The sequence below is a fragment of the Opisthorchis viverrini genome (genome assembly GCF_000715545.1).
Source record: "Opisthorchis viverrini unplaced genomic scaffold opera_v5_419, whole genome shotgun sequence".
Lineage (NCBI taxonomy): Eukaryota > Metazoa > Platyhelminthes > Trematoda > Opisthorchiida > Opisthorchiidae > Opisthorchis > Opisthorchis viverrini.
In genome coordinates this window covers 379,772-389,777 of record NW_008752077.1, presented here as the reverse complement: position 1 = coordinate 389,777, position 10,006 = coordinate 379,772, and positions in this window count along the sequence as shown.

Genomic DNA, 10,006 nt, shown 5'->3' with positions numbered 1-10,006 from the left:
GTGAGATCCTCAACCGTCCGGATCTTACAGCTGGTACGAAAATGCTATCTGTGCACTCACGTAATGTACCGGGAGTTCTTCCTACGGCGCAGCACTAGATATTCCACTCAAGCAGTGAATGCCGAACAGGTAAATATGTCTATCCTGCCCACGAAAACATTCACGTCGGTTCGTAGCATAGCTCGACTGGAGGAATTGTCCGCTGGCAATTGATAATACGTGTGCATGTTGACTAAATTTCCGGGCAGCCAAGGAAACTTTTGAACAGTTAGGCGCAAGGAATGTTTAAGATACCAAAATACTATTTCAGCTAAGCCGCGCAGCATGTCACTAGAAGCGGAAGTCATAAAGGATCAGAATGGCGCGTTTATCAGAAACAATAACTCTTGATCACCCGGCCAAACATTGTAACCACATTTATTACACGTTTGTTGCCAATTTTCAACAGATTTGTCTGATTACTTCAGAGTTTATAACGGTGAACGTTGGAAATACGTTGGATGGTCTACTGGTTGTGTGTACGCTCTTGAGTTCTGCTGAATCAATGTTTTGAGGGACCCCTCGTGCACACTGTAAAATATGGGAACAAGATCCAGTTGTTTTTCTTCCAGAAGGTGGGAAAGCTTATGGGGTTGCCTTGACCTAGAAGTGCAATGAAAATGTTGAGTAGCGCTTTATGTTCAGGTAAAAATAATAAGGGTAGCGTAGGTGAGAAACGGAAATTATTTAACGAGGGAACACGTACCCAATAAGAACAAAGAAAAAGAATTGATGCTGGCGCCTCTTGAATGCCTTTCCACGAAAATCACCCTCACGTGGCCACTGAAACCGAATTAACGACACCCATGACGGATTACTCAGTGTCAGCTTGACCTGGGCTCGCAAAGGTTTACCCAACCATAACAAGATTACCAACAACCTTTGAAAACCTGACCTGAGAATGAAGCACAGGTAAAACTACGCGTAATTACTATACGATTGGTGTGGTTTGTTAGTATTTTCATTCGCTCTGATTGAGTGACAGTGATCCGTAAACTGAACAAGATCCGTAAGCGTGTGGTTATACAGCCCATGTGTTGCTCACACCACTTGAGGGAGCGCAGCTGGCTGAAATACACGCAGTCAGTGATTTTCTCTAGGTGACTTGATCCATGCTGTTCCATGTTCAACAAAATCGAAGCGCAAAAGCCTCAAATATATTTATGCAAAAAGTTGTGTTTGAAGTTGTGAGTTCCGTGAGTGCAAATTGCTGCGTGAATGGCGACAGTCTCATGTGGGAAAACATTGATCATACGAAGGAAACCTTGTAGATAACGGATAAATGCCTATTGTGTAGGTGAGACTTCCCAAGGAAAAATCGCAGTAACTGGGGATAAAACGGATGAAAAGCAAACAGACTAATATATACTTCTAAAAATCCACACACCACTAACAAAACTGGCTTCAGGTAAATCACGCAGATATTTGAAAAACTAATCGAATACTAAACATGGACTAAACGATGGAACCAAGGAAACCGGAGTAACGCGGCAACTGTTATTGTAATATGTCTCTGAGACTAAGCCAAAAACACTCCAGAGACAATATACATTTAACGGAGGTGAAGAAAAAAAGACCACCGAAATGGGGCTGGACAAAAGGTCACAAACAAAACCTTTCCTAACCAATGTGAGATTCCCTCAAAAAACTAGAATTAATCAGCTTTGGGCCAGTATCCAAGACGTTACAGAATTCCCTATCCTGACAAGCATTTTGAACTTGCGATCAAAATTAACAGTCTGCTAAACCGTGACTAGGAGCATTTGGCTTTCCACTGATGTGCAAATTTCTTATGACCCAATAAACCACAGTGTGTGGATATTCGTGTCCAGTTTTTGTATGGATGGCACCAAAGAAAATTGTGCCCTTGGTGTTGGCGTCTCCGTTGGCGAAAATTAGCCACACACGAACACCCTTGTATATACTAAAAGTGTATTCATTATTCATGTCATGGCGCTCATGACAACAGTGTCAGAGACCTGGAGTGCCTCTTTGGTAGTCAACATACCCGGCGAGAAAGCTTTTTCCACCCGCTCAATGAACATGACTATTAACGATTTTTTGCCTTTACCAGTCCGTTCTTTGCCTATGCATCTTTAAAGGCCTCCGAAAAGAATACTAGTTTGTTCTTGAGCGTCTCTGTTAAAAGCGGGCTAGAAAGTGTCCCTTATCCGTAGAATATATAGCATTCTTGGGGCGTAGGTGATCGAAAGAGAAGAATGGGGTTATTATGATTTTCACCCAAACCTATACACCTATGGGTTGTGCTAAGTGATAGCTGGTAAAGAGTTGCTCAGAGGTTTGTATGAGGCATTGGCTACCTTGTAAAGGACTCGAGCGGCAACAGCAGACCACGTAGAGAAGAGAATCGGTCCTGTCGTGAGCCAGGTTTCTACAAGTGTGATCATGTACGGCCGTTCAAGGCGAGCTGAATGGTAAATATCGGAAAATTTGTTGTAAATAATGAGACAGGGTGTGGACAATCATCTCAACCTTGTTCCTGCTGCCTTCGGAGGTGAGATGCCGGGAAATGTACCGTCAGAGAAGTTAGAGCTTTTAATAGCTGCACGCCGGGTTTGAGTTCAAGACCCCGATGGGGTCTCTAAGGCATACTTGTCTGCTTCATGCATTGGTGGTATCGAGAGTTGATTTTCAGTTGCAGGTTTTTCGTCCCGTGGGAGTCCGGTTTTCAATGACCTTTTATCCATGAGGGACGTGAGTTTTTCATTCGTGGACGAAAATTCCGAACTTTTGCATGTAGATCGTTTAGTAGCACGTTCTGGGTGATCAGGTTTGCAGTTATTCAGGGATTTAGGGTAAAAGTGCGCCTGCTTGGACATTTTAACGTGATTTACTTGCTAAGGTGTCTTTGTGAGGCCCTTTGTGTTGGGGGGGGGTAGCACCTAGAAATTTGCATTTTGGTGGCGCTCCCATGAGGCATATTTTTGCAGGGGATTGCACATTCAAGCTAGCGAGCAGCTTTCTGATTCTGTGAACATTATTTGGTTGGTCGGACCGTGGCCGCTTTTCCTGCGTCTGTGTGTGGACTCCCAGATCCCCTGAGATCAGAGTGGCCAACTGAGTGTGAGAGGGATTTTCCGGTTAGCTGTTTTTGGGTTCTTGGCTTTGGCTGTCGGGGCCATGAGCGGCCATCGTGTGCACAATTGGAGGAGCCACTTTTGACAGGGTAGAGCCAGAGACCGGTAATCTCATTTAATGTTTGTAGGATCCTGGCAGCATTCTCCGAAGCCAAAGCTCGTGGTTGGTTTGCCGCTTGTCTCCTTACATCTTATTGAATCCAGTTCAGATGTGGTGACTTGGGTGTAGAATCCACTACTGCGCCTATATCGTCCGCTAAGAAAAAAGCGATAATGGCTCCACGTAAGCTGGGCGCTGCTTTCACGCGATCCTTGCCTGCTCCCAAGAGTCACTGCCTTTGATAGTGGAGGATTCTGTGGTGGTTGAGTAGAAGCCGATATCTGAAGTCGAGGCTGTTTGCGTCGTCGTCTTTTAAAGAGCACTAGGATCCATAACTACCATAAGTTTGGCCATAAGTTTGGGGTCACTGTATTCTTTGCGTTTGTGTCCTCAAATCTTCAGAATGAGGGGCCGGTTCCGCGTTGGGCATCCCGAGCAAAACGGAATATCCGCACTTGTCGTCTCGATTCCTAAGTGTGTACTTGGTTTCGTTTAGTCGCGGAATGCATAGCACCCTTAAGATAGGTTAAGCTGGCGCAGAAAAATGAGTTTGAGGAGTTAGGTATTTGGCCTATTCGGTCATACCGTAAGCCCGTATATTTAAAGCTCCACGTGGCTTCACAGATGTGACATTGAATGTCACGTCTTACATTTGATGGTTACCCATTACGCCTATATCTTTCGGGGTACATCGCTGGCCCTGAACAGCAGCCTGTATTAATCCGGTTGGGACTGGGTGCACCGCCTGAACTGAGTACCAGCTGACAGAGGTTTTCATGCAAAGATCGTGTGAGAGTGAGAAAGCCGACAAAACGACACGCGTTTACTCTGTAGATAGATTAAACATCGAAATAATTCTTTCACAAATTTGCACGAGTGAAAAACGAATTATATTTCGGATCTTCTAGCTTTATCATAGAAGGGGGCAGAAAATCTCCAGCCATCTCCAATAAGATCCAAAATGCGGTCGGAGGAGCATCATCCTCAGCGCTGATGCGTCCGGAGGTAAACTACCCGAAATAACTGAAATTCTCGTTGATTGGACGGAGCGAAAGAGGTCACGAGCTTATTGGTCATAAAATGTGCTAATGAAAGCAGAGCGTTGTACCTCAGGCAGTCTTACCCCATCGCGAAGGCCTCGAGCCTAGAGCTACTGTAACCTTTGATTTACTATGATGAGTGGAACTTCATTCGAGAATCAACAGAAGTTGCTGTCCACAATAACACGGACCTGAAGTGATCACGTCGTTATCAGTTACCAGCAATGTGAATCAATAAGCGGCTGCCACTTCCTTTGGAATATTTGTGGATTTTGACGGTACACCCTTCTATCGCTGCTTTTCAAGGCCACAGGTAGATAATTGGCTCAGCAAAGGATAGGCCCGCAGATCTCGATATTAGACGAGTTAATCAGAACCACCTTCTGGGTTGTGTTCAGACCGCTACCCAATAAGATTATGGTTCGCACCGAAAGTAGATAGTCAGATTCACGCAATTCTGGGAGGCAGAACTCGGATTTTGCCTGCGGACTGGCATCACCCGTCGCACTCAAGCATGGGACATTAGACTGGACAATGTCACTTCTTGAGTTTCGGAAGGATGTTCCCGCAGTTCTAGACTCAAATTCAACCCGGTAAGTTACCATACACCAAGTGAAACTTGGACTGTGTCCAGTGTGAAACCTGGTGGTCACAGAAGGCTGAGGAAGGGTGTCGGGAATACCTTTAAGACTATTTCAGTTGGTCCATGCGGCTAATTCTCGAAAACCTCCTGTAAGTCCTCTAAGTATCAAACTAGCGCGACCATGTGTACTAGAGAGAGGTAGCTTGACCATGAATCGCGCGCTTCGAACTGCCATCTCTATAAAAATTGCTGTCAGTTCAGTTGGATCCTCGAGCTTTACCAGAATATACGGTAAACCTGAGCTCCCATGTGAAGTCGGAGGTGTATCGCTACGTATATTCAGGCCCAACAACCCCCCTGGAGTGGAAAAACGTCCGCCCACCTTGTTCAAACATGAGATTAAATCCACAAAACAGGCTACCTCAGACAGCTGGAGAGAATAAGTCTTAAGTTCCGCTTTCATAAGAGATCATTTGGAAAATTTGGCCGTCACTGGTATCAGTTAGACTCCGGTCGTAAGGGGACTCTTGGCGTCAATTGTTATCCTGTTTTATATGATGACTCGTGAAGTACTCATGTGAGAGATGCAAACGGGATTTAGACTCGGTATGGGTTGTTGTTAGGCACGAATCCACGCGGATCCCACCATACCGCACCTCTTTGGGCNAGGAAGTCGATCAGCTGCTTCGTCAGAGGTCCAGTCTGAGCGCGGATTACAACCGCGACGCTAGACAGACAGGATCCGCAAGCCAATGAGGCCAATGCAAGTGGACCTCGGCTTCGAAGCTACGTCAACAAACTTCAACGGGGAGGTGTTAGACAGGAAGCCACGCGGATCCCACCATACCGCACCTCTTTAGGCGCTGATACGGCCGAGAAACCTGGCCCGCTCGAGGTTGACCAAAAATTTGGGACGCTTGCCGGTCCGGCATCAAGGCGAGATCTGATTGGTCAACAATCTGGACCCAACAGCCAATCATGACCCAGTATTGGCCAAATGCCGGTTGCCAATGGCGCTCCAGAACGCGTCAGAAATTCCAGAAAGTTATAGCCTCTTACGCTATATATACGAAGCGCTGTACAACTGTTCCTGATTTCGTTTTGGGCGTTAATAGACCTTGTGCACCTTTGGTGGTTGTTTTGACGTGAACGGTAGCTTGGGAGGCTCAGACCGAGAACTAAGCTGAGGAAACATACCGTTACTACAGTTGTGTTGGCAGCATGTTCACGATTCGTCAAGTGCCAGAGCAACGCCCTAGTACAAACAACCCAAATGATCGGTATTTCTGGATTCTGACGACGCATTTGAGTAAGTTGACAGGTCTACTTCCGTGTTTCACAGGGATGCTCGCTAGGTTTGTGAATATAACGATTTGTATACTTAGACTTCCAGACATATATGGTTATGTCGGGAGCCCTCCATAAACTTGCGCACATAAAGCTATGTCCGACAAGGTTGCATTGTTCGCGTTACTACACCTACATTATCTAGGCCTGCCGGCCAGTTTTCCCATCTTCTGCTCCATTCTTTGCATTTTCGGACGAATGTGCGCATACTCACGTGTTTTGGTCCTTGCGTCATTGCGTGAAGTCTGTTTACACCGATTCCTTGAGTTCATGATTGCGCAGCAAACCAGGAACTCACTTTGCCCATCCTTCACAAGCGGCAGTACAACCTACTCAGTTTACCAATCATATCAGGGGTGTTGCATATATTTGCTGAACTGGGGCTGTTTGATTACCAATTGAGCACTGAGCTTCAGGGAGAAGTATCATTTAGGTACCCGATCCGAGCTTGCCAACCGAACGGTCTGTAGCTCTCGAACACGGGCGTTCGCACTCAGTTCAACCGTGAACTGGTAGTTATCCTTGTGTTACGGGAAAAAGAAAGCCTTTAATTTAAACTGCAGCGCGTCCAAGCATTATCAGTCAAACGTTTTTGAGGATTGTAGCTTCATAGAGAAATGTGGATAGAATGCTTTAATGATAAATTGACTATCATGAACTAAGTGAATTATACTTTCTTAAATAGAACATTCTAAAGTCCTTCAGAAGACCTCAATTAGGGTTTGATGTTTTCTTGTCCGGTATAACCAACACTAGAAATGACTGAAATTTGGCGAATTATTAATTTTTCCGGGTAATTATACCAGCATTTTTGTGATGTAACTGGCTTAATAAATTTAGATAGTAGTCCCGCTGCTCAAGCAGGCCAAGTCCCACTGCCATACAATAAAACAGCCCGCACTGTAGCCTTATACGCACGTCCCGTAAGATTCAGGGCTACCATATTCTGACGTCTCAAATTAACTAATGCTACCCGGGCCTTGAAGGTTTACGATTTGACCCCATCTGTCACACTACAATCAGTACTAATACAACTTCCAATACACGTCAAACGCTCCGCAACTTCCAAAGCTTCCCCATGGATTATAAGTGGCGTGTTCAGTGACGGAGGTCTACGAGCACGACCTTACACTTTGTGGATGCAAAGTGCATACCGAAGGACGGGACGACTCTGGCTAGTCCACCAAAACCACCTATCCCTTCTATTCGAGTTCAGTGACGTCTACGAGCACGACCTTACACTTTGTGGATGCAAAGTGCATACCGAAGGACGGGACGACTCTGGCTAGTCCACCAAAACAAACCATCCCTTCTATTCGAAGACGATAATGGTATCATCCGGACATTTCAGATCGAGCTTATCGTCAGATGCTATTCGAACACCGGGGTTTTGAAGACCTTCCAGCGTTCGTCTCATTATCTTATCAGTCACGAGAGTAAATTACAATGGAGAGAATGGGTGCCTCTGATCGACATTGCTTTGTGTACGGCGGGTTTTGGAGAGTTTTTCGTATACTGTCACACGTCCAGGGAATACAAAGAACTTATGTTCACAAAATTCCGAGCATTCCTCGGTTGAAAAGCGTGCCAAGAAGAACAGACCGATCAACCGATTCGAATGCACCCTGGGAATTCAGAAATACCAAAACTGAGGAACTTTTGTACTACGGAAGTTCTTCTAGCACCTACCTGGTTATCACAACTCCTGCCAGACCGGGATCCCACTTGCCCCTCTTGAGTCAGTGTATCACGAGTCACCAAAGGGAGACGAAGCACGCGTGATGCTAACAGTCTTGTTACGACCGAGGTTAGGGTGATCACCACCTTGAATAAAAGCCCCTTCCTTGGAAACTTACAGCATCACCAGCTCTCTCGTTTGTTTGGGACAGTCTCCTCTTCCTAAATGCAGATAAACAGATCAGAAAAGCACGGGCTGAGGGTTTTATTCCCATCTATGAACAATCCGGGTTGGAGGTCATCCGGACTAGAAATGCAGTGGCGCTTGAGAACGCACGCATTCATGCACCTTTGAGACCATGGGAGCTTCCAGGTTAGGACAGTCAGGTCCTGAAGAACAGTCTGATCTTTTGTAATGTTTCACTAACATTTCGTTTCGTCTCAGCTGCCCTGCAGCGATTCCTCTTGAACTGATCCGTCTTCAAAATGGTCAACCTCTATCCCCTCTTTAAAATTCGCCCACCCACGTCCTTTGACGCGACGGAGTAATCCTGATAAATAAGCTAGCTATCACACAGTTACAACACACGTTCACCGTCCAGGATTCTGCATCAGCTGTAGATTCCAAATGAGTAGCATTGAAAGGCTAAGAGGATTTTTGTTTGAAGTTTCCGGCCAATATGTCAAAAGGTTATCCATTCGAGATGGTTGCGCTACTTCGATCCTTGATGGTTTCACTCACAGGCGTTTTGGCGTACCTCAGTGCAGCAGCTTTTTATGGAAAATGCCACTGCATTACTTCTGGTATAAGAAAACTTCGCCACACCTAACTACTAATTTGGAGGGCCAGGAGACTCTGTTGGTTAGGCCTCTACCCAGTGACCGACCTGGTATGAGTGACTGCGAGGTTCGCATGGACTCCCCTAGTTTAGCTTAACGGGTCGTAGAGATACACATCACACCATGGTAAGAGCGTAGAGGAAACAGTCATTTGCCATAAGATTGCTGAAACAAAATGGAGAAGTAACCTGATGGCCTCACCAGGACTCCAAATGTAGGTATAAGGCGAAGTGTTCTAGAACAGCCTATTCGGTATGCATTCGGTATGGGAGAGGCTGCACCAGCAGCTTATACAAGAAATGGTTAGGTTGCGATATTGAGTGGTCTTCTTAGATGAGGCGAGTATTTTCTTACCTTCATCGGTGGAACGGGACACTCTGGCTGAGCTCAATCTCTTGATGTCGTCCCGGAGGCACGTTGACCGGAGAATAGAAATAGTTCATGTTTGGACAAGATCCAGCTGGTCCAAATAGTCGTCTTGCAGCTAGCGGTGCCTGAGAAACACAGCTAGCTGAAGCAAGATATCGTGTATGCACAAGCAAGTTTGAGGCATCAGCGAAAAAAATGCACAGCCCAGTATTTCAAGTCACGGACCACAGCAAACTAGATACCACGAGCGAGGTGGATAACTGGGACGGGCAATTATGCACAGCACTCTGATGGGCTAGTCATGCACAAGCCAGGAAGCGTGCACATTCCGATTGCATTTTTGCACAAGCTAAAATTGAGGCGCTCAGTATTTGCATAAAGGAATTGAGTTTTCGACGTGCCCTTGTTGGATTAAGCAATCATCCACCTCAGCTAGGTGTACAAGTTTAAAATTTTGAGCCCAATTCAGGCATCCCGCGGTCTGAGCGATGCTGAGAAATTATTGCAACAGACTTTCCCGTGTGATTGCTTCTGATGCCTGGTGGTTTTGCTCACAGGTGATTTCCGGAGACCGGTCGCACGGATCAACTGAAATAATTTTCGAGCATTACCGGCCTTCTGTGTCCACCACACTTCACACTTGGCTCGTATGCTCACTTTCACTTGATGTCTGATAATTCTTCGCACCGGGTTATGTCCGGGACTAGCTGGGATATTTCTCCGAGATTTAAGCAGTGCCACCGTTCAGTCTGATATCCAGTGCTTGCGTGCGCCTGTTTGGGCCGTGCCACAAGCACAATTTCGGGCACTATACAGAGAGGTGGCCATCACGTCCCAGTATGCGTTCACATCTGCTGGTGGAGCCTTTGGAAGTGACTCTAGAGGACGCTTCTGGTAAGTTGATCTAACATCC